The 25,956-nt window shown below is 41.0% G+C and overlaps 1 pseudogene; it reads left to right on the plus strand.

The window, feature by feature from the left end:
- The first annotated feature begins 1,076 nt into the window (after positions 1-1,076).
- LOC137287906 (protein sidekick-2-like) lies at positions 1,077-25,875 on the plus strand (annotated as a pseudogene).
- Positions 25,876-25,956: the final 81 nt, after the last annotated feature.

Below are 25,956 nucleotides of genomic sequence, written 5' to 3' on the forward strand. Positions count from 1 at the left end.
CTTGTAGCTAGTGAGAATGTTTTCCCTGTATTCAACACTAACACGGTAGGAGACACGGGAGACAGGTGTCACATCCTACCGAAATGCGGATTCAATATTGGGTCTTGGAGGACGAACGCTTTAACCACTAAGATATCCCACGCGAGTACCCTACATATAGCGTGTGTGAAGCCTGTTTCTGATCTTACCCCGTCGTGATATTGCTGGAGTAATGGTAAAAGCGGCGTAAAACCATAGGCTGATCCAGACAAGGTTAGCCGTGGTGCGCATCCTCAACCCCCTGTTTTCCAGAAATTTCGTGAAATGACCATTGAAACTCGGGTGAAAGTGAAGGGTGCAAACCCACCCCCTTCTATTCTCAGTAGTGTGCCCTTTCTCTATAAGCTGCATCCGACCTTGCGTAAAACAATATTCACTCAGTCAGTCCCTGCATATAGCGTGTCTTGTATCTGCAGTCACGAGAATTTGGCAATGTTTGTCGGCACGGTTGGACAGGGTCACTGCCCAGGTCAAAGAAAGATGACATTAGCTTTAACGCTGGCCATTCCCTCTTCTCGTATATCTATCTCTTTCTGCCCTGCTCGTGTTTCACGCCGCCCCGCCTTCTATTCCATAACCACAGTGCCAGTGCCAGGCTCACTGGACGCCACTATGAAGCTAAACATACTCCTCTCGGTTATTCAACTGACGACACAGTCTCTCATTTCCCATGGAGGTAAGGATGAGTGACTTAGGCTTCCTGTTTGAAGTATGAATTCACTTTAATGTTTTGTATGGCTTCTTTACAGGTCAAGAAGTAATTGCGACATCGTCGAGATAAGCGTGTTTATTATACGAATTCCTGAAAAAGACACAATCGTTCTTAGGGGCGGTGGGATAGCGAGTGGCTAAAGCGTTCGCTCATCACACCAGACATCCGGTTCGATTGCCCACATGGGTACAATGTGTGAAGCCCATTATTGGTGTCCTCCGCCGTATTATTGCCGGAATAGTATTAAAAGCTGTGTAAAACCATACACAGTCACTCACAGTTGTGAGATACCCGCTGTTCTGTCTTGCTGCCAATGCTTGTAATGATGAATATCATCGTGAAGGTCGATGGTAAGAATTGGTCAAGTAACCCTTACGTGTCGTAAGATAAGAGGCGACTAATTAGATCGGAGGACCAGGGTGGTTTCCTAATTTCATGAACAAGAAGTGAAACACTGGGTTGTCTGGTCCACACACGATCATTCACCCAGCCCTTTACCTGGACTTATCAACGAGCTACGATATATTAGTGGTGTGTATTTACCGACATAGGTATAGTGGCTACTGGAACCATGTATTTGTTTGTTACGTGGCTGGGGCAGAGGGCAAGCCTTGTGGTTTATCATGCCGAAGGCCCGGGTTCGATCACCCATATAGATACAATGTGTAAAACCCATTTCTGGTGTTTCCTGCCATGATGTTGCTGGAATATTGCTAAAAGCGACATGAAACACTCACTCACTCACTCTTACATGGCAGTTATACTCACTTCATAACTCCCACTGGGTGGTCTTCTCTAGCCTTGCTCCAAGGCTACACTGCAGGATAAGCCAATGATTGTATAGTATTTCTTCCCTTGAAGGAGACAATGCTCGATACGCGGACAGTACAAACATTTCCTAAGGCGTCTGCTAGATATTTATAAAGCTATTTATATGTTTTTACATTTTATCATTTAATCTTTTAATTATTACCTTAGAGACTGGGGCTATTCTATGTCTTGTCTTGCTTCCTGGAACCCATGCTTGTAATTACAATCTTATAATGAATGTTCTTCAATCGCTGACCAGAAAAATCATTCTTACTGCCGAACTAGCCTTTCTTGATGTACCTTAGTTTTCCCACAAACGTGGAATTCCATTACCTGCTTAATACTCTTAATGCTCTCTGTTCCATGGTCAGTAGATCCTTTCATACTGTTGAACTAACCTTTCTTAACTAGTCAGTCTTAATGTTGATTATTCCTAAACCATGACGTCCTACCCCCAGCACAACTAGTTGGTGTGTCTTATCTCTCCAGCTGCCCCTGCTGCTCCGTACGAGGTGGTCATAACAGCATGCTATGCCAGTCGTGCCAATGTAGAATGGTCGTTTGACAAGACACAGGAGAACCTTTCTCCTCTCCTGGGGTTTATTGTGGAATACAATACATCATTCACTCCCAGTGAGTGGGTAGTCGGTGCCACGACCTCTTCTGATAGTCGCTCAGCTCGGATACAACTTTCTCCTTGGGCAACATACAGTTTCCGTGTTAAGGCTTTCAACGAGATTGGTGCCGGTGAACCAGGTTATATATCTACGACTAAGTGTAGGACTCCTGGAGGTCGACCAGGCCGACATCCACTGAATGTCAGGACTGTTGGAGACAAGACCAACTTCTTGGTGGTTGAATGGGAGGTGAGTGAGACAAGTTCAATGTCAGTACTGAATGTTGACAAGGAAACCTGTTCTGTTCTTGAAACTTGAGACACACTCACTTTACGGGTCCCTGACCAAAACTTTAATACCACCCTAATCCTAGCCTAACCCTAGACATAAACATAATCCTTATCTAACCCCACTTCCGAGGACCAGTAAAGTGCCATTTACACAAACGTTGAAATGACTGTACTTTGGAATGTGAACGGGGGGTATTTTTCAGTTAAAAAAACTGAAACACTAACAGGGCTTAAGAAGTTGTAGCTCTTTCAGCCATAGCTTATTACAGAAAGGATGGAAATATCCCACAAAGGTGAACTTTATGTATTTGAGCATAGTGAAGACTGTTGTACCAATTTACTAATCTTTGCATCAATTTATATATGTTGAAGTTAATTTCAAAAGGTACAATAGCACATTTGTTTAACCAGCTTCACACTCTTTCAATGGATTGTTTAGAGACGGTTCCTTTGTTTATAGGAAAGATGCAGTGCAATGTTTGATACAGATATTGCATTTTTATCCAGAATAATTATAGTTAATCGTTTGTGTTAGTGAACCTTAAATTACTACATGATTTGACTTCTTTAGCATCAAGATCCCAATAGCATTTTAATCTGTGTCTCAGGTAAGTAGCGCTCAACACATTTATTGCACCGATCACGCGTACGTGCTTCACTACCATCAACACAAAAACTGATGTCATTGTTGAAGATGGGATATGTTCACAGACGATGCCTCAGATTGAACACAATGGTCCTGACTTCTCCTATATCATCGAGGTGAAGGAGAAGCATGGGGACATTTGGATGAACTTTGTGGAGCAGGACTACACCGTAGGCAGAAAGGAGATATATACTGGCACGGTCTACAAACCGTATATAATACGACTGAAAGCACAGAATGCCCTGGGACCTTCGTACATTCAAGCCCAGGCTATCACTGGGTATTCGGGTGAAGGTGGTAAGTTACAATCAATCGTTTTGAGGTTATCATTAATATTTGAACTATACATTAACATCTTCATGAAATATTTTGCAGAGATTATGGAAAGGATTTGTTCCTTTCATTTAGATTTGAAAATATGTGAGTATGTAGTAAACAACCTGTTTTTGCAGTACCATCTGTTACTCCTACCAACTTTGAACTCGCTAATGACATGGCCGTGACTGCAACAAGTGCACGATTCCGTTGGGAGCCAGTTAGCACCAGCACTGAGGTGATACGTGGAGAGTACAGAGGCTACAAGGTATAGAGTGAACGGGTTAAAGAAAGATGTGCACCCTCCTTCATGCCAATTTCAATAGTAGTCTTTTACAACCGAGAACTGAAAGACAAATATCAAAATAAAAAGTATATGTATCATTTTTAGATTTTTATTAAGACCAGAAATACAACCGGAACCCTTAAATGATACTTATCCGATCGTTTTTAGCACTTGCAGTGGTTTGGTCAGTGTGTTCTGATTAGAAACAGACTTCAGTACAAACTTTGAACTGAATTATCAACTCAGTGCTTTTTTGTCCCTCTTCGTTCCTGCTTTAATTGTTTTGTACACTGATAGTTGTCATCTCAGACCTTTTGAATTTGATGACGCTGAGTACATCTGAAGATTTTACTTCCATTTGAGGATATAATAATTCATTTCTGGACTTCGTTTGGGTTACAGATTCGCCACTGGAAGAGGAACCAGAAGAAGGCAAGCCTCCGTGAGGTGTTTATCCCAGACAGTAACGAAGCTAACAGTAAACAGATGTTGAGACGAACAGCAAACAAAGTATGGGTTGAAGTGCACAATTTGCCACCTTACTCCCATATTGAGGCTGATGTTGTAGTTGTCAACACCTACTTCAGCTCTGAAGGCAGCAACATCCTACGCTTCAAAACAGCAGAAGGAGGTAGGCAACGTACAATCTGCTTCGTATGTTTTACTATTCTTTACATAGTACCCGAACATGTTTCTGAATATTTTTTCTTTATTGAATAAAAAAATGAGCCATCTCCAAACCAGAACTACCAAAACATGTTTAAGGCATTACAATGACGTTTCTGAATAGATAGTCTATTCAGCGATTTACCATATCTTCAGAAAACCTTGCATATTGCTGACTATTCATACTGGTCTACACAATCTCCGTTTTCTATTTCAGAGCCTTCTTCAGTGGAGTACGTAAATATAACTTACCGAGGCTCAGAAAACATCGAGCTGGAATGGGGTGAACCTAGTGAACCAAATGGCATCGTCATTGGCTACCAGGTCGGCCACAGGAAGGGTACGTAACGGAGTAAATGTCTCCTACTTCAGCTCTCTTTGTTTTTAACTCCTCTCAGTCAAAACCACTTTGCTTCAGGATGTAAATGTGCAGGCTCCTTGCAGGAGTTGACACTAAAATACTTTGTCAAGGTCTCACAAATGCTCTGGAGCTCCGATTTGTTGATTAGCACATCTTTTCAGGTTTAGAAAACGTTTCATTGTCAATCGTTTCAGGCTGGATTAACATTTTCTAGATTTGCTTTTCGTTATCGTTACCCTAGATGGCTTTGACCAACTTCGGAAAATACACTTTACTGGCAAGGGAGTTTCAAAGAAATCTTTGTTCCAGGAAGTGTTTGCCAAAGTCAGACACATGTCAATTATAGTTATTTTAATGAACATGTAGCAGATGGTAAAGCACTTGTGTGCAATTCACTGTATGGATTTTAGATGTAAAAATATATGTCTTCAGGTTCTCACGAGCACTTTAAGGTTGCATTAAACATTTTAATATTTGTCTTTTGACCTCATATATTGATTAGCCTTGGAACTGCGGGTCATTCAGGGATTGTAGGGCAGCCTTGTGGTGAAAGCGTACTCTCATCAAGCTGAAGTGTTCGATTCCCGTCATGGGTACAATATGAGAAATCCATTTTTCTGTTGTCTCCTGTTGTGATATTGACGGAATAGTGCTACGAGTGGCGTAAAATTCAACTTTCTCACAAAAGTACCATTTGTGGTGCACATGCCATTTCCTGATCACCTGTTTGGTCGTCAGTGCTCACTCAGTGCTATATGGTTAAGTATATATAGGTGATTTCTTCTTGTATAAAAATATCTTCGATACTTACATAATTATTTACTTCACCTTAAAAAACGCCTTGCAGCATCCACGATATTTCCTTTTCCCCAGGCCTTTAGCCTTAACTTTCTATGTTTTATTCCATGTTTTTAGAACACATATAATTCATTACTCATGTCTGCATATCGATTATGTTTGTCAAATATTAATGTATGCATTTATGTATTGCAATTAAATGGAATCATAGAGGAAGTCATAGTTTTTTTGGTTTTAGAATCATTTCTCATAATGATTTGTTTCAGTTGAAGGTCTTGAATTTGGTGATCTGGAGACCAGTGAGATTGTTGTAGACAGGCACGTGAACCTCAGAGGTCTGACCCCCGCAACTACATACCGTGTGTACGTGTGGGGTATGACACGAGCTGGACGGGGTGAAGAGTTCTTCGTTGACATTCGCACGACTGAAGAAACGTCAGGTACTGTTGTGAAATCCCATACAAGTGAGTTAATAGTAATGAAAGTAGGAAATGAAATTATACATTTTGTATACATTTCTGACGCGTTTCACGATCCGCAAGATCACGGAGTGAGAAGTAAGTGACATGCACATTCTGAATTTAAGAAGCAAGTCAGTAGTATTACAACGTATGAGCGTCATGTATAAGCAATACCCGAATCGATAAAATCTGAAACCAAGATCAGCTTATCCGATGGAAGGTTCTGATTCCAGACTAGAGGACAATTTGTGCATCTGAAATCTTTTTTTAAAAGCAGCAGCAGTGTGTCTGTATTAGCAGCATCTTCAAGATGGACATGGTGTCGTTCTGAAAGAGAGGCGCTGCCATGATGGAAGCTGAAATTATGTCGGCTTAAAACTTCCTAGTAATGTTTCATGTATTCTGTCAAATGACTTGGTTCCCGCCAATAAAGCATTCGAAGCGATACGAAGTATCGTAGCTACGTTTAGTACAGGATTACGAATGAAATAGTCTCACGAACGCTTTGTGGATCAGGTTCCTGATCACTTAAGTTATACTTCAAAAGGTTTAGAAGCTATCTATTCCACCTCTTAGGTGTGAGGATCAGTGTTTTGTGTATAATTAATTCAAGAGGTTTGGTACCATTGTCACTTTCTAGTAACGTACTGAGTGCCACCAGTGACACGTTCAGAGCATGTCAATATATCTATACATGCTTAGTATCATCTGACACTATTGATGACATAGCTAAACGTTCAGATATATAATGCTAACTCGAGGCGCTATCGTTCCAGTTTTGTCACCATTACCTCACCTCTTTTGTTTATTTTATAAGCGTGTGTACATTGTTGAAAAAATATATTACATGATTGGGTTTTACTGTACTATACTTTTTTTCAAGGTTTGATCAGACCAGCTTCAGGTTTACCTTATACATTCATACGACTAAACGTTCAAGAGTTGCAGTGGAGTAAACTTGATGTAAAAGACCCCAATTAGTTACTTCTTGATATTGGAAAACGTGTGATTGTCTTAGTCAGTGACATCTCATTACATCAGATCAGATGCATTGAAGTTCTGCACAGACCAAGACACCATAGCCTTTCATATTTTTCCGATGTGTTATCTTCATAATCATACATCATTTCATCCATCATCAGTGAGATGTTGAGTGTGACTAATCATTTTACATGAATGTGCTTTTCTGCATCTCCAGAAACAATCGAAATACATTCTAAACCACAAGACCTTGAATTAAGCCAAGGAAATGAGGCTGTATTTACTTGTGGAGCACGAGCAGGTTCACAGAAATCTTTACGGTATAAGTGGTTGCGCAATGGACTCCATATCAAGTATGGCGATCCTCAGGTTGAGATTGACGAAGGCAGTCTTACTATCCTTAATATCACCAGTAAAGACACAGCCAACTACACATGTGTTGCATACAGGGGCACTAACAATGTCACGGCCACTGCAAGACTTCAAGTTAGAGGTGAGTCCAAAACAAATCATCAATGTACCTTTATCAATCATTTTATTCAACCCATCTTATTCCACATAAAATCGTCTTCTTGAACTATTCCTTTTTAACAGTCTCCCCATCCTTGTCCAAAACCGTGTTTCCTCTTGTTGAACAAATTCTTCTAAACGGTACTTTGTATAAAACAAACTAGTTCGTTTTGATGTTCTTCATTCTTCAACCACGCAAATCTTTGGAGCCTTGACAATTTAAAGCTAGAGGAGTGGTGCACAAAGTATGTGATCTAGAGGGCCATGTTTATGGATGCCTCGGTGACAGAGTGGGCTAGATCGCTGACCTTGTAAGTTGATAATTGCTCTGGGTCCAAAATCCAGATGAACATGCACTCATCAAAGTCCTTAAAAAGTGTACACCCATTACACCTGTCACTTCTTAAGGTTTCTCTTTTCTCCAGCTCCCCCATCTGCTCCCTACGACGTGGTCATAACAACATGCTATGCCAATCGTGCCAATGTAGAATGGTCGTTTGACAAGACTCAGGAGAACGTTTCTCCTCTCCTGGGATTTATCGTGGAATACAATACATCATTCACTCCCAGTGAGTGGGTAGTGGGTGCCACGACCTCTTCTGATAGTCGCTCAGCTCGGATACAACTTTCTCCTTGGGCTACGTACAGTTTCCGTGTTAAGGCTTTCAACGAGATGGGTGCCGGTGAACCAGGTTATATATCTGCGGCTAAGTGTAGGACTCCTGGAGGTCGACCAGACCGACATCCACGGAATGTCAGGACTGTTGGAGACAAGACCAACTTCTTGGTGGTTGAATGGGAGGTGAGTGAGACAAGTTCAATGTCACCTGCACTTTATGGGTCCCTGACCTCGGCACTTAACCCTAACCCTAACCCTAATATCACCCTAAACCTAACCCTAACCCTAATCCTTACCTAAACCTAACCCCATCTTCCGGGGACCCGCACTCAGCAATATTCCAGCTATATGGCGGCGGTCTGTAAATAATCGAGTCTGGACCAGACAATCAAGCGATCAACAACATGAGCATCGATCTGCGCAATTGGGAACCGATGACATGTGTCAACCAAGTCAGAGACCCTTACCACCTGATCCCGTTAGTCGCCTCTTACGACAAGCTGAGTCGCCTTTTATGGCAAGCACGGGTTGCTGAAGACCTATTCTACCCCGGGACCTTCACGGGTGGCTTATTACAGAAAGAATGAAAATACCCTACATTAATGAATCTGAATCTAGGAGTCACTGCCGGTTGTTTTGGTTCGACTTGACTTGATCACATGTTTTGGTTTGTTTAACTTTCGGATCCCAATACCAATTTTATTTTAACTCTCAGGTAAGTAGCCATGGCTCTCAACACCTTTAGAACACCTTTCACAGTTACATGTTTGATTGTTATCAGATGGGATATGTTCACAGACGATGCCTCAGATTGAACACAATGCTCCTGACTTCTCCTATATCATCGAGGTGAAGGAGAAAGATCGGGACACTTGGATGAACTTTGTGGAGCAGGACTTCACCGTAGGCAGAAAGGAGATATACACGGGCACGATCTATAAACCATACATAATACAAGTAAAAGCACAGAACGCCGTGGGACCTTCATACATTCAAGCCCAGGCTATCACTGGGTATTCGGGTGAAGGTGGTAAGTTACTATCAATCATTTTAAGGTTGTGAATAATTTCCTAACGGTACATCAATATTTTTATCGTATATTTTGCAGAGAGTTTCTTCCTCTCACTTAGGTTTGAAAGCATTCCAATATGTGTATGTTGGACACAATTGATTTTTACAGAACCAACTGTTGCTCATACCAATCTGGCAGAGATTATGGAACGGGGTTGTTCCTTTCATTCAGGTTTGTAACAGGTAATCGATTTTTACAGTACCAACTGTTGCTCCTACCAACTTTGAACTCGCCAGTGACATGGACGTGACAGCAACAAGTGCACGATTCCGTTGGGATCCAGTTAGCACCAGTACTGAGGTGATACGTGGAGAGTACAGAGGCTACAAGGTATAGAGTGAACGGGTTAAAGAAAGATGTGCACACCTCGTCATGCCAATTTCAATACTGGCCTTTTACATTCAAGGACTATCATTTGTAGTTTTATATTAACGCCAGAAATACAAATACAACATGATCATTTTTTTAAATTTGCAGTGATAAGAATATAGATAGTTGTCATCTCTGACCATTTGAACCCGCCCTCAGCTTAAAATATGAAGTTTTTCTTCTCTGGACCTGAACAAAAACTCCAACATTTTTTAAATATGGATATTGTCTTTTGTTGACGACAGTGTTTCTATTTGGAGGCGGGTAGGTTAAAGCGTCTGCTCTTTACTCTGAAGATCCGGGTTCGATTCCCCACTATACAATACTGTACTATGTGTGAGAAGTGATGTCCATTTCTGTTGTCAGTCACCGTGATATTGCTGGAATACTGCTGAAGGTTATTCTATGTGATGGTACAAATTGATGACATTGGATACATCTGATGATTTTGTTTCTATTCGAAGGTGTAATCATTCATTTCTGGACTTTGATTGCGTTACAGATTCGCCACTGGAAGAGGAATCAGAAGGAGACAAGCCTCCGTGAGGTGTTCATCCCAGACAGTACAGAAGCAAACAGCAAACAGATGTTGGGACGAACAGCAAACAAAGTCTGGGTTGATTTACACAATTTGCCACCTTACTCCCATATTGAGGCTGTTGTTGTAGTTGTCAACACCTACTTCAGCTCTGAAGGCAGCAACATCCTCCGCTTCTCAACATTGGAAGGAGGTAGGCAATGTCAAACCTACTTCGCATGTTTACTATTCTTTGAATAGTTGCCGAAATTATTTCAAAGATTTTTTTTCTAATCTGTATAAAATAGGGAACCATGTCCAAAACAAAACTACCAAAGCCTGTTTAAGATACTAAAATGACCTTTCTGAACAGACAGCATATTTAGCAATGTATCATATCTTCAGAAAACCCTGAGTATTACTGACTGTAGTTTCTGTATTACTGGCTCTGTAAACATAATCTCCGACATCTATTTCAGTGCCTTCTTCAGTGGAGTACGTAAATATAACTTACCGAGGCTCAGAAAACATCGAGCTGGAATGGGGTGAACCTAGTGAACAAAATGGCATCTTCATTGGCTACCAGGTCGGCTATAGGAAGGGTTCGTAACGGAGTCAGTGTCTCCTACTTTCAGCTCTCTTTGTTTCTTTACTCCTCTCAGTCAAAACCATTTGGCTCCACGATGTAAATGTGCAGGCTCCTTGCAGGGGTCAAGGTCACACAAAAGTTCCGGAGCTCTTATTAGTTAATTAGCACATATTTTCTGGGTTAAAAAGGGGTTTTTATTTTCAATTGTTTCAGGTTTTATTAATGTAGAGTTGATTTTCGTTATCCTTACCCTTGTTGGCTTTGGGAGGTTTGGCAAATTCAGACACCTATCGGTGATAGTGATTGTAACGCACATGCAACAGTTGCTAGTCCTGTTGTAACTGAGTTGAATTCAGTGTTCATTTTTTGTGATTCAGGTGTACAATACATAATCGCCATACCATGTATATTCAGGTCAGGTTTGTTTATGGGTCTTTTGCAGTTGCATTGAATATTTTGACACCTGTCTATTGAGCTCATATGTTGAGTAGCCTTGGAACTGTTGGGCAGTTTGTCGTCTCTTTTACTTATCATTCGGGAGCGGTAGGGCAGTCGAGTGGTTAAAGCAACTGGGCATCACGCCGAAGGCTTGGGTTTGATTCTTCTCATGGGTACAATGGTGTTTCCCGCTGCGATATTGACGGAATACTGCTTAAAATGGCCAAAACCCAACACACACACTCACTCATCATTTATTCCACATTTTCCGAGCACATTTTATTCATTACTCATGTCTGCACATGTTTTATGTTTGTCAAATATTAATGTACGTATTTATGTATTGTAATTATATGGAATATTAAAGAAAGTTATTTTTTTGGAATCATTTCTCATAATGTGTTCTTTCAGTTGAAGGTCTTGAATTTGGTGATTTGGAGATCAGTGAGATTGTTGTAGACAGGCGCATGAACCTCAGAGGTCTGACCTCCGACACTGTATACCGTGTGTACGTGTGGGGCATGACACGGGTTGGGCAGGGTGAGGAGTTCTTCATCGACATACGCACGGCTGAAGAAACGCCAGGTATGTTTAACCTCTGGCATCCTTTTGTGAAACCTCATACATATAGGTCAGTAGTAGTGAAAGTTAGAAATGAAGTAAATATTATGACACCGTTTCATGAGTTACCCGAATATTCCGAGCTGACCAGAAAAATCAGAGATTGGGTAGTGATTAAACGAAATGGACATGCAGATGTTGAGAAGCCTCTCAGTTGCATTATAGCGTATCAGTTTAATGTACGAGGGTTGGCTGAAAAGTTCTAAGCCTCACTGTGAAAAAAAGTTTCAAAGTCCACGTTTGTAATTTATTTTTCTACATAGTCCCCATCCAAGTTCACACACTTTTGCCAGCGATGCTGCAAGGCCCGAATCCCGGTCAGGAAGAAATCTTCTTCAGCTACCCTAATAAAATCAGTCACAGCGGAAATGACGTCATCATTACTTGCAAAATGGCGACTGGCGAGTTCCTTTTTCATTTTGGGGAACAGGTGGAAGTCAGAAGGAGCCAAATCAGGTGAATAAGGAGGATGGTCAATGAGTTCAAAGCCACAATCGCGGATTGTTGACGTGGCCACCACCGATTTGTGAACAGGCGCACCTTTAGCGATCATCTCTCGTCGTTTGGCTTTGATTGCTTCTCGCAACTGGTTCAGTAGATCAGCATAGTATCTGCCGTTGATAGTTTGACCTTTTTCAAGATAATCAATGAGCAGAATACCCCTGGAATCCCAAAAGACTGATGCCATCACCTTTCCAGCTGAAGGAGCAGACTTGGCTTTCTTCGGAGCTGGTGAATCAGGATGCTTCCACTGTTTTGACTGTAGTTTTGTTTCTGGTTGAAAGTGATGTATCCAGGTCTCATCCATGGTTACAAATGGTGCCACAAAATCATCTGCGGGATCTGCTTCAAAACGACGCAAATTGTCAAGGGACGTCTGGAACCTGACACGTTTCTGTTCTGCTGTCAAGAGCTTTGGCACCCATCTTGCAGAAACTTTAGTCATTCCTAATTCGTTGGTGACAATATGCCCAACACTGTCATGAGAGATGCCCACTACACTAGCAATATGTCGAGTAGTCAATCGTCGATCATCCATCAACATATCGAGCACTCGCGTGATGTTTTCTGGAGTGGTTGCTATTGAAGGCCTTCCTGAGCATGGCTTTGTCAAGGCTTTGTCTGCCACGCTTAAATTCTGCACTTCTTCACTTCTTTACTGTGGAAAATGAAGGAGCTTCATCCCCTAGAGTGGAGACCATGTCAGCATGTATCTGTGTTGGGGACATCCCTTTCTTTTGCAAGTACTTGATGACTGCCCTGTATTCAGTTTTGTCCATTTCTGATGATTTCAGAGGGTAGGTTTACCAAAAGAGCTGTAGTTGAGATAAAACTATTAGTACGTTTGTAGTTCTTGTGTCTATGATTCACTAAATGATTGTCCTCCTTGGTGGCAAACACCTGTCTCTACCTGGTGGGGAAAAACCACTCAGGTTGAGAACTTTTCAGCCAACCCTCGTGTAATCAAAACCTGATTTGGCGCAGATAAAATTTGACACATGATCAGCTAAGCCAATGAAGGTTTGCAGAATTTAGACCAGTTTGTACTTGAGAGACGTGTATTATTGAACAAATGATATTTGGTGAAGATACAGCTTGAAAGAACTATCCACAAGATTGTATGAGAAGTATGAAGTATCAATTCATGAAGACAATAAGGAATCAAAGCGTTTATATTCCAGAGACGTGTTTCCAAGAGATCTCACGTCTTGCGAAAATATAATAATATAAAACATAATACAAACATTGCATCCATCATCTGTTTGATGTTGAATGTAATTGTGCCTGTTACATGAAGAACTACTTTCCTCCATCCCCAGAAACAATTGAGATACACGCTGGACCACGTGACCTTGCATTAAGTCGAGGTAAAGAAGCTGTATTTACATGTCAAGCAAGAGCTGGCCCACGAAAGACTGTTGAATATAAATGGTTGCGCAACGGAGTACGTATCAAGGATGGCGATCCTCGGGTTAAGATTGAGGAAGGCAACCTTACCATCCTTAATATCACCAGTAAAGACACGGCCAACTACACATGTGTTGCATACAGGGGTATTAACAATGCAACGGCCACTGCAAGACTTCAGGTTGCAGGTAAGTCAAAACGAATTGTCCTTTATATATAATTTTCTCAAACATACAACCTTTATTCCATTGAAAACTTTCTTGAATCTTCTCAACGGTCCTCCTTCCTTGACCAAAACATTTTTCCGCCCTCCTGTTGAACAAACCCTACTGAACTGTACATATTACATTTTAACAAACCTTACTACTATTGGCCCACATGCATCTCGTTGAACCACTTCGTTTTGATGTTCCATATTTAAGATCCTTCTTCCTGTTGAACTTCTCCCTCTGAATGTTCCTTATTCACCTGATAGGATTAATTCTCACGTCCTTTACCTAGAAAGTGCAATTGTCAATTACAAACTTCTTATATCTGACGTCGGAAAGGATACATTGTGCATCCATGGCGCTCGGTCTTAGAAGCCTTGTCAGCTTAAACGTGTTAGAGTAGTATGTTGTCAATAGTGCCATCTTTATGGAAGACGAGGTGGCTGAGTGGGTTAAATGGTTGACTTTATAAACCGTTGATTGTTTGCCTTCCTCTCAGAATGTGGGATCAAAATCCAGATAGGAATCGCCACCACAATGTACTAGAATGTGTATGTTACCAATGAAATGTAATTTCAAATATAGAACTTGTTTCTTCCTAATGTATCTCTTTTCTCCAGCTCCCCCATCTGCTCCCTACGACGTGGTCATAACAACATGCTATGCCAGTCGTGCTAATGTAGAATGGTCGTTTGACAAGACTCAGGAGAACGTTTCTCCTCTCTTGGGATTTATCCTGGAATACAATACATCATTCACTCCCAGTGAGTGGGTAGTCGGAGCCACGACATCTTCTGACGGTCGTTCAGCTTGGATACAACTTTCTCCTTGGGCAACATACAATTTCCGTGTTAAGGCTTTCAACGAGATTGGTGCAGGCGAACCGAGTTATATATCTACGACTAAGTGTAGGACTCCCGAAGATCGGCCAGACCGACATCCACGGAATGTCAGGACTGTTGGAGACAAGACCAACTTCTTGGTGGTTGAATGGGAGGTGAGTGAGACAAGTTCAGTGTCACCTGCCCTGACCTTGGCACTTAACCCTAACCGTAACCCTAACCCTAATATCACCCTAACCCTAACCCTAATCCTTACCTAAAAAATACCCCAACTTCCGGGGACCCGTAAAGTGCAGTTTACACAAACTTTGTTATGACATTACCGCTGACATTGTCAACTGAAACACTGAAATGGCTTTAGAAATTTGAACTCTTTCACCCTTAGCTTATCACAGAAAGAATGAAAATACCCTACATTAATGAATCTGAATCTAGGAGTCAATGCCGGTTGTTTTGGTGCGCCTTGATCACATGTTTTGGCTTGTTTAACTTTCGGATCCCAATACCAATTTTATTTTAACTCTCAGGTAAGTAGCCATGGCTCTCAACACCTTTAGAACACCTTTCACAGTTACATGTTTGATTGTTATCAGATGGGATATGTTCACAGACGATGCCTCAGATTGAACACAATGCTCCTGACTTCTCCTATATCATCGAAGTGAAGGAGAAAGATCGGGACACTTGGATGAACTTTGTGGAGCAGGACTACACCGTAGGCAGAAAGGAGATATATACGGGCACGATCTATAAACCATACATAATACAAGTGAAAGCACAGAACGCCGTGGGACCTTCATACTTTCAAGCCCAGGCTCTCACTGGGTTTTCGGGTGAAGGTGGTAAGTTACTATCAATCATTTTAAGGTTGTCAGTAATATCCGAACTGTACATCAGTATCTTCATCAAATATTTTGCAGAGATTGTGGAAAGAATTTTCTCCATTTCACTTAGGTTTGAAAACATTCCAATATGTGTATGTTGTACACAATTGATTTTACAGTACCAACTGTTGCTCCTACCAATCTTGAACTCGCCAGTGACATGACCGTGACTGCAACAAGTGCACGATTCCGTTGGGATCCAGTTAGCACCAGTACTGAGGTGATACGTGGAGAGTACAAGGGCTACAAGGTATAGAGTGAACGGGTTAAAGAGAGATATGCACACCCTGTCATGACAATTTCAGTTGTAATCTTTTACATTCCAGGACTATCATATGTACTTTTATATTTTTAACACCAGAAATACAACCGCAAAGGATCGTTTTTTTATTTGCTCACTTGTGTTAGATTATAAACAGAGTTCAGTTCAGAACTGGAATTGAATGATCAACTCAGTATTTGATTGCCCCTTTTCCTTGCTGCTTTAGTTGTTTAGAATATGTTTTACAACATAGACAGTTGTCATCTGTGACCATTTGAACCCGGCCTCAGCTTAAACTAAGGCGTTTGCCTTCTCTGGATCTGAACAAAAGCTCCAACATTTTAATAAAAGGCATTATCTTTTCTTGATGACAGTGCTTTCATTTGGAGGCGGTGAGGTTGAAGCGTCTGCTCTTTACTCTGAATACCCGGGTTCGATTCCCTACTATACAGAACTGTACTATGTGTGAGAAGTGATGTCCATTACTCTATGTGATGGTACACAATGATGACATTGGATACGTCTGATGGTTTTGATTCTATTCGAAGGTGTAATCTTTCATTTCTGGACTTTGATTGAGTTTCAGATTCGCCACTGGAAGAGGAACCAGAAGGAGACAAGCCTCCGTGAGGTGTTCATCCCAGACAGTACAGAAGCAAACAGCAAACAGAGGCTGAGGCGAACAGGAAACAAGGTGTGGGTTGATTTACACAATTTGCCACCTTACTCCCATATTGAGGCTGATGTTGTAGTTGTCAACACCTACTTCAGCTCTGAAGGCAGCAACATCCTCAGTTTCTCAACACCAGAAGGAGGTAGGCAATGTTAAACCTACTTCGTATGTTTACTGTCCTTTGAATAGTTGACGAAAATATTTCAAAATGTTTTTTTTTATTTATTTGAATAAAATACGGAACCATATCCAAAGCAGAACTACCAAAACCTGTTTGAGGTATTACAGTGACCTTTCTGAATAGAAAGCGAAAATATTTCTAAATGTTTTTTTTATTGATTTGAATAAAATGCGGGACCATATCCAAAGCAGAACTTCCAAAACCTGTTTGAGGTATTACAGTGACCTTCCTGAATAGACAGCATATTTAGCAATTTACCATATGTCCAGAAACCCCAGCATATTCCTGACTGCATTCATACTGGTATACATAATCTCCGTTTTCTATTTCAGTGCCCTCTTCTGTGGCGTACATACATATACCTTATGGACGCTCAGACAACATCGGGCTGGAGTGGGGTCAACCTATTGAACCAAATGGCATCGTCATTGGCTACCAGGTCGGCTATAGGAAGGGTACGTAACGGAGTCAGTGTCTCCTACTTTCATCTCTCTTTGTTTCTTTACCCATCGCAGTCAAAACCATTTTTGCTTCAGGATGTCAGTGTCTACACCCATTGGGGGTCGACTTTAAAGAAATTTGTCAAGGTCACACACAAGCTCCAGAGTTCAGTTAGCACATATTTTCAGGATTTAAACGTTTGATTATCAGTCGTTTCAGGTTGGACTGACATTTGTGGAGTTTATTTTCGTTATCGTTACCCCAGATGGCTTTGGCCAGTTTTTAAGATACTCTTTAACTGGCAAGAGAGTGTTATCAACATCTTAGTTCTAGGGAGCGTTTGCCAATTTCAGCCATATATTAATTATAGTGATTGTAACGTGAATGAGCAGTTGCTATTCCTCTTGTATTTGAGTGGAATTCAGTGTTCATTGTATGCTTTTCAGATGTAAAAATTCATAATCTCCATATCATGTATGTTCAGGCCTCGTGAGGTTTGTTTATGGGGGGTCTTTTGCAGTTGGATTAAATATTGACTTGTCTTTTGACCTCATATGTTCAGTAGCTTTTGAACTACTGGGTAGTTTGTAGTCTGAAGCCTCTTTTACTTATTATTCAGGGGCGGTAGGGTAGTCTAATGAATTGGGCATCACGACGAATGCTTGAGTTCGATTCTCTTGATGGGTACAATGGTGTTTCCCTCTGCAATCGTGATACTGCTTAAAGTGGCCAAAATGCACACAATCACTTATCGTTTGTGGAGCAGATGCCGTTTCCTGATCACCTGTTTCTTCGTCAGTGCTCTCTCAGTGCTATATAGTTGAGTAAATGTATATTTCTCCATACAATAAAATACAAATCTTATCTACCAAATTAATTACTCCAGCATAAATGAAACACCGTTCAAGCGATACAAGACGCTATTATGGATGACAAATTCTTTAATTCTTTTAACAGGTCAGGTGGACGAAGGTGCAAGAATTAGCCTTGAAACGTCGTGTTAAAAGAATTAAAGAAATTGTCATCCATAATAGCGTCTTGTATTACCTCACCAACTTCTAAATGCCTTTGAAGAATTTCACCGTTCAAGCAAGCTCGATGTTTGTTGATCGTTGAGGTTTCAAACATATCTATATATTCTTTATTCCACATTTTCGAGCACATTTTGTTCATTACTCTTGTATGCATATCGGTTATGTTTGTCAAATATGAATGTATGTTTTTATGTATTGCAATGGTATGGGATCTTAGAAAAAGTGAGTTTTTGTTTTGGTGAAGAATCATTTCTCATAATGTTTTGTTTCAGTTGAAGGTCTTGAGTTTGGTGATCTGGAGGTCAGTGAGATTGTTGTAGACAGGCGCATGAATCTCAGAGGTCTGACCCCCGACACTGAGTACCGTGTGTACGTGTGGGGCATGACACGGGTTGGACAGGGTGAGAAGTTCTTCGTTGACATTCGCACCCCTGAAGAAACGCCAGGTATGTTTAACCTCTGACATCCTTTTGTGAAACCTCATACATGTAGGCCAATAGTAGTGAAAGTTAGAAATAAGTAAATATTTCTGGCACCGTTTCATGAGTTACCCGAATATTCCGAGCTGACCAGCAAAATGAGACAATGGGTAGTGAGTAAATGAAATGGACATGCAGATGTTGAGAAGCCTCTCAGCTGTATTATAGCATGTCAGTTTTAATGTATAATCAAGGCCTGAATCGACACAGATAAAATCTGAAACATGATCAGCTAAGCCAAGGAAGGATTGCAGAATTTAGTCCAATTTGTACGAAGACGAATCTTGAAAACTTGTATTTGGTGAAGATTCAGCTTGAAAGAACTATCCACAACACGTGACATCTCACGTCTTGCGAATAATACAAACATTGCATCCTTCATCTGTTTGATGTTGAATGTAATTGTGCCTGTTACCTGAAGAACTGTTTTCCTCCATCCCCAGAAACAATTGAGATACATGCTGGACCACGTGACCTTGCATTAAGTCAAGGTAAAGAAGCTGTATTTACATGTCAAGCAAGAGCTGGCCCACGAAAGACTGTTGAATATAAATGGTTGCGCAACGGAGTACGTATCAAGGATGGCGATCCTCGGGTTAAGATTGAGGAAGGCAACCTTACCATCCTTAATATCACCAGTAAAGACACGGCCAACTACACATGTGTTGCATACAGGGGTATTAACAATGCAACGGCCACTGCAAGACTTCAGGTTGCAGGTAAGTCAAAACGAATTGTCCTTTATATATAATTTTCTCAAACATACAACCTTTATTCCATTGAAAACTTTCTTGAATCTTCTCAACGGTCCTCCTTCCTTGACCAAAACATTTTTCCGCCCTCCTGTTGAACAAACCCTACTGAACTGTACATATTACATTTTAACAAACCTTACTACTATTGGCCCACATGCATCTCGTTGAACCACTTCGTTTTGATGTTCCATATTTAAGATCCTTCTTCCTGTTGAACTTCTCCCTCTGAATGTTCCTTATTCACCTGATAGGATTAATTCTCACGTCCTTTACCTAGAAAGTGCAATTGTCAATTACAAACTTCTTATATCTGACGTCTTTCGGAACGGATACATTGTGCATCCATGGCGCTCGGTCTTAGAAACCTTGTCAGCTTAAACGTGTTTGAGTAGTATGTTGTCAATAGTACCATCTTTATGGAAGACACCGTGACTGACTGGGTTAGATGGACCTGATGGGATTAATTCCCCTACCCCTAACCTAGAAAGTGTAATTGTCAATTACAAACTTCTTATATTTGACGTCTTTCGGAACGGATACATTGTGCATCCATGGCACTCAGTCTTAGAAGCCTTGTCAGCTTAAACGTGTTTGAGTAGTATGTTGTCAATAGTACCATCTTTATGGAAGACACCGTGACTGACTGGGTTAGATGGACCTGATGGGATTAATTCTCCTACCCTAACCTAGAAAGTGTAATTGTCAATTACAAACTGCTTATATTTGACGTCTTTCGGAAAGGATACATTGTGCACCCATGGCGCTCAGTCTTAGGAGCCTTGTCAGCTTAAACGTGTTTGAGTAGTATGTTGTCAATAGTACCATCTTTATGGAAGACGAGGTGGCTGAGTGGGTTAAATGGTTGACTTTATAAACCGTTGATTGTTTGCCTTCCTCTCAGAATGTGGGATCAAAATCCAGATAGGAATCGCCACCACAATGTACTAGAATGTGTATGTTACCAATGAAATGTAATTTCAAATATAGAACTTGTTTCTTCCTAATGTATCTCTTTTCTCCAGCTCCCCCATCTGCTCCCTACGACGTGGTCATAACAACATGCTATGCCAGTCGTGCTAAAGTAGAATGGTCGTTTGACAAGACTCAGGAGAACGTTTCTCCTCTCCTGGGATTTATCGTGGAATACAATACATCATTCACTCCCAGTGAGTGGGTAGTCGGAGCCACGACATCTTCTGACGGTCGTTCAGCTTGGATACAACTTTCTCCTTGGGCAACATACAGTTTCCGTGTTAAGGCTTTCAACGAGATTGGTGCAGGCGAACCGGGTTATATATCTACGACTAAGTGTAGGACTCCCGAAGATCGGCCAGACCGACATCCACGGAATGTCAGGACTGTTGGAGACAAGACCAACTTCTTGGTGGTTGAATGGGAGGTGAGTGAAACAAGTTCAATGTCACCTGCCCTGACCTTGGCACTTAACCCTAACCGTAACCCTAACCCTAATAACACCCTAACCCTAACCCTAATCCTTACCTAAACCTAACCCCAACTTCCGGGGACCCGTAAAGTGCAGTTTACACAAACTTTGTTATGACTTTACCGCTGACATTGGCAACTGAAACACTGAAATGGCTTTAGAAATTTGAACTCTTTCACCCTTAGCTTATCACAGAAAGAATGAAAACACCCTACATTAATGAATCTGACTCTAGGAATCACTGCCGGTTGTTTTGGTGCGCCTTGATCACATGTTTTGGCTTGTTTAACTTTTGGATCCCAATACCAATTTTATTTTAACTCTCAGGTAAGTAGCCATGGCTCTCAACACCTTTAGAACACCTTTCACAGTTACATGTTTGATTGTTATCAGATGGGATATGTTCACAGACGATGCCTCAGATTGAACACAATGCTCCCGACTTCTGCTATATCATCGAGGTGAAGGAGAAAGATCGGGACACTTGAATGAACTTTGTGGAGCAGGACTACACCGTAGGCAGAAAGGAGATATATACGGGCACGATCTATAAACCATACATAATACAAGTAAAAGCACAGAACGCCGTGGGACCTTCATACATTCAAGCCCAGGCTCTCACTGGGTATTCGGGTGAAGGTGGTAAGTCACTATCAAACATTTTAAGGTTGTCAGTAATATCCGAACTGTACATCAGTATCTTCATCAAATATTTTGCAGAGATTGTGGAAAGAATTTTCTCCATTTCACTTAGTTTTGAAAACATTCCAATATGTGTATGTTGTACACAATTGATTTTACAGTACCAACTGTTGCTCCTACCAATCTTGAACTCGCCAGTGACATGGACGTGACTGCAACAAGTGCACGATTCCGTTGGGAGCCAGTTAGCACCAGTACTGAGGTGATACGTGGAGAGTACAGGGGCTACAAGGTATAGAGTGAACGGGTTAAAGAGAGATATGCACACCCCGTCATGACAATTTCAGTTGTAATCTTTTACATTCAAGGACTATCATATGTACTTGTATATTTTTAACACCAGAAATACAACCGCAAAGGATCGTTTTTTTATTTGCTCACTTGTGTTAGATTATAAACAGAGTTCAGTTCAGAACTGGAATTGAATGATCAACTCAGTATTTGGTTGCCCCTTTTCCTTGCTGCTTTAGTTGTTTAGAATATGTTTTACAGCATAGACAGTTGTCATCTCTGACCATTTGAACCCGGCCTCAGCTTAAACTAAGGCGTTTGCCTTCTCTGGACCTGAACAAAAGCTCCAACATTTTAATAAAAGGCATTATCTTTTGTTGATGACAGTGCTTTTATTTGGAGGCGGTGAGGTTGAAGCGTCTGCTCTTTACTCTGAATACCCGGGTTCGATTCCCTACTATACAATACTGTACTATGTGTGAGAAGTGATGTCCATTACTCTATGTGATGGTACACAATGATGACATTGGATACATCTGATGGTTTTGTTTCTATTCGAAGGTGTAATCTTTCATTTCTGGACTTTGATTGAGTTTCAGATTCGCCACTGGAAGAGGAACCAGAAGGAGACAAGCCTCCGTGAGGTGTTCATCCCAGACAGTACAGAAGCAAACAGCAAACAGAGGCTGAGACGAACAGGAAACAAGGTGTGGGTTGATTTACACAATTTGCCACCTTACTCCCATATTGAGGCTGATGTTGTAGTTGTCAACACCTACTTCAGCTCTGAAGGCAGCAACATCCTCAGTTTCTCAACACCAGAAGGAGGTAGGCAATGTTAAACCTACTTCGTATGTTTACTGTCCTTTGAATAGTTGACGAAAATATTTCAAAATGTTTTTTTTTATTTATTTGAATAAAATACGGAACCATATCCAAAGCAGAACTACTAAAACCTGTTTGAGGTATTACAGTGACCTTTCTGAATAGAAAGCGAAAATATTTCTAAATGTTTTTTTATTGATTCGAATAAAATGCGGGACCATATCCAAAGCAGAACTTCCAAAACCTGTTTGAGGTATTACAGTGACCTTTCTGAATAGACAGCATATTTAGCAATTTACCATAAGTCCAGAAACCCCAGCATATTCCTGACTGCATTCATACTGGTATACATAATCTCCGTTTTCTATTTCAGTGCCCTCTTCTGTGGCGTACATACATATACCTTATGGACGCTCAGACAACATCGGGCTGGAGTGGGGTCAACCTATTGAACCAAATGGCATCGTCATTGGCTACCAGGTCGGCTATAGGAAGGGTTCGTAACGGAGTCAGTGTCTCCTACTTTCAGCTCTCTTTGTTTCTTTACCCATTGCAGTCAAAACCATTTTTGCTTCAGGATGTCAGTGTCTACACCCATTGCAGGGGTCGACTTTAAAGAAATTTGTGAAGGTCACACACAAGCTCCAGAGTTCTGATTAGTCAGTTAGCACATATTTTCAGGATTTAAACGTTTGATTATCAGTCGTTTCAGGTTGGATTGACATTTGTGGAGTTTATTTTCGTTATCGTTACCCCAGATGGCTTTGGCCAGTTTTTAAGATACTCTTTAACTGGCAAGAGAGTGTTATCAACATCTTAGTTCTAGGGAGCGTTTGCCAAATTCAGCCATACATTAATTATAGTGATTGTAACGTGAATGAGCAGTTGCTATTCCTCTTGTATTTGAGTGGAATTCAGTGTTCATTGTATGCTTTTCAGATGTAAAAATTCATAATCTCCATATCATGTATGTTCAGGCCTCGTGAGGTTTGTTTATGAGGGGTCTTTTGCAGTTGGATTAAATATTGACTTGTCTTTTGACCTCATATGTTCAGTAGCTTTTGAACTACTGGGTAGTTTGTAGTCTGAAGTCTCTTTTACTTATTATTCAGGGGCGGTAGGGTAGTCTAATGAATTGGGCATCACGACGAATGCTTGAGTTCGATTCTCCTGATGGGTACAATGGTGTTTCCCTCTGCAATCGTGATACTGCTTAAAGTGGCCAAAATGCACACAATCACTTATCATTTGTGGAGCAGATGCCGTTTCCTGATCACCTGTTTCTTCGTCAGTGCTCTCTCAGTGCTATATAGTTGAGTAAATGTATATTTCTCCATACATTAAAATACAAATCTTATCTACCAAATTAATTACCCCAGCATACATGAAACACCGTTCAAGCGATACAAGACGCTGTTATGGATGACAAATTCTTTAATTCTTTTAACAGGTCAGGTGGACTAAGGTGCAAGAATTAGCCTTGAAACGTCGTGTTAAAAGAATTAAAGAAGTTGTCATCCATAATAGCGTCTTGTATTACCTCACCAACTTCTAAATGCCTTTGAAGAATTTCACCGTTCAAGCAAGCTCGATGTTTGTTGATTGTTGAGGTTTCAAACATATCTATATATTCTTTATTCCACATTTCCGAGCACATTTTGTTCATTACTCTTGTATGCACATCGGTTATGTTTGTCAAATATGAATGTATGTTTTTATGTATTGCAATGATATGGAATCTTAGAAAAAGTGAATTTTTGTTTTGGTTAAGAATCATTTCTCATAATGTTTTGTTTCAGTTGAAGGTCTTGAGTTTGGTGATCTGGAGGTCAGTGAGATTGTTGTAGACAGGCGCATGAATCTCAGAGGTCTGACCCCCGACACTGAGTACCGTGTGTACGTGTGGGGCATGACACGGGTTGGGCAGGGTGAGAAGTTCTTCGTTGACATTCGCACCCCTGAAGAAACGCCAGGTATGTTTAACCTCTGGCATCCTTTTGTGAAACCTCATACATGTAGGTCAATAGTAGTGAAAGTTAGAAATAAGTAAATATTTCTGTCACCGTTTCATGAGTTACCCGAATATTCCGAGCTGACCAGCAAAATGAGACAATGGGTAGTGAGTAAATGAAATGGACATGCAGATGTTGAGAAGCCTCTCAGCTGTATTATAGCATGTCAGTTTTAATGTATAATCAAGGCCTGAATCGACACAGATAAAATCTGAAACATGATCAGCTAAGCCAAGGAAGGATTGCAGAATTTAGTCCAATTTGTACGAAGACGAATCTTGAAAACTTGTATTTGGTGAAGATTCAGCTTGAAAGAACTATCCACAACACGTGAGATCTCACGTCTTGCGAATAATACAAACATTGCATCCATCATCTGTTTGATGTTGAATGTAATTGTGCCTGTTACCCGAAGAACTGTTTTCCTCCATCCCCAGAAACAATTGAGATACATGCTGGACCACGTGACCTTGCATTAAGTCAAGGTAAAGAAGCTGTATTTACATGTCAAGCAAGAGCTGGCCCACGAAAGACTGTTGAATATAAATGGTTGCGCAACGGAGTACGTATCAAGGATGGCGATCCTCGGGTTAAGATTGAGGAAGGCAACCTTACCATCCTTAATATCACCATTAAAGACACAGCCAACTACACATGTGTTGCATACAGGGGTATTAACAATGCAACGGCCATTGCAAGACTTCAGGTTGCAGGTAAGTCAAAACGATTTGTCCTTTATATATTTTTTCCAAGCTACAACATTTATTCCATTGAAAATCTTCTCGAATCTCCTGAATGGTCCTCCTTCTTTGACCAAACCATTTTCCTCCTGTTGAACAAACCAATCTCAACGGTACATATGCTGAGTCAAAGAAGAAACTTCACCTTATTTATTCAGGGCACTATAAAAGAACAAGAGATGGTAAGATGGTAAAATTGTTATTATTTCATTGCTGAGATCTGTGTGATGTACTCGATACACCGATACACTGTGCCACAATCAGTTTCCTACACCGCCGTTCCAAAATATGGGTATCAAGTCTCAAGAATACAAATAAAAAAATTCTCAGTTCAATATTGTGTATGGCCGTCCCGCGCATTCACCACTTCCAAACAGCGTCTCCTCATGGACTGCCTGACGCCTGTGAACACGTGGTTGGGATTCTGCACCACTGTTCTGGCAAGGCAGCGCCAAGTTCCTGCAAATTTTGGGGTTGGTTCTTCAGACCACGAAGCCTTCGCCCAAGTGCATCCCAAACGTGCTCTATTGGATTAAGACCAGGGGACCTCGATGACCAGCCCATGACGTTGATTACAGCGTTTTGAAGGAAATTTCGTGTCAAGATCGCGGTATGTG

Source organism: Haliotis asinina, chromosome 6 (genome assembly GCF_037392515.1).
Source record: "Haliotis asinina isolate JCU_RB_2024 chromosome 6, JCU_Hal_asi_v2, whole genome shotgun sequence".
NCBI lineage: Eukaryota > Metazoa > Mollusca > Gastropoda > Lepetellida > Haliotidae > Haliotis > Haliotis asinina.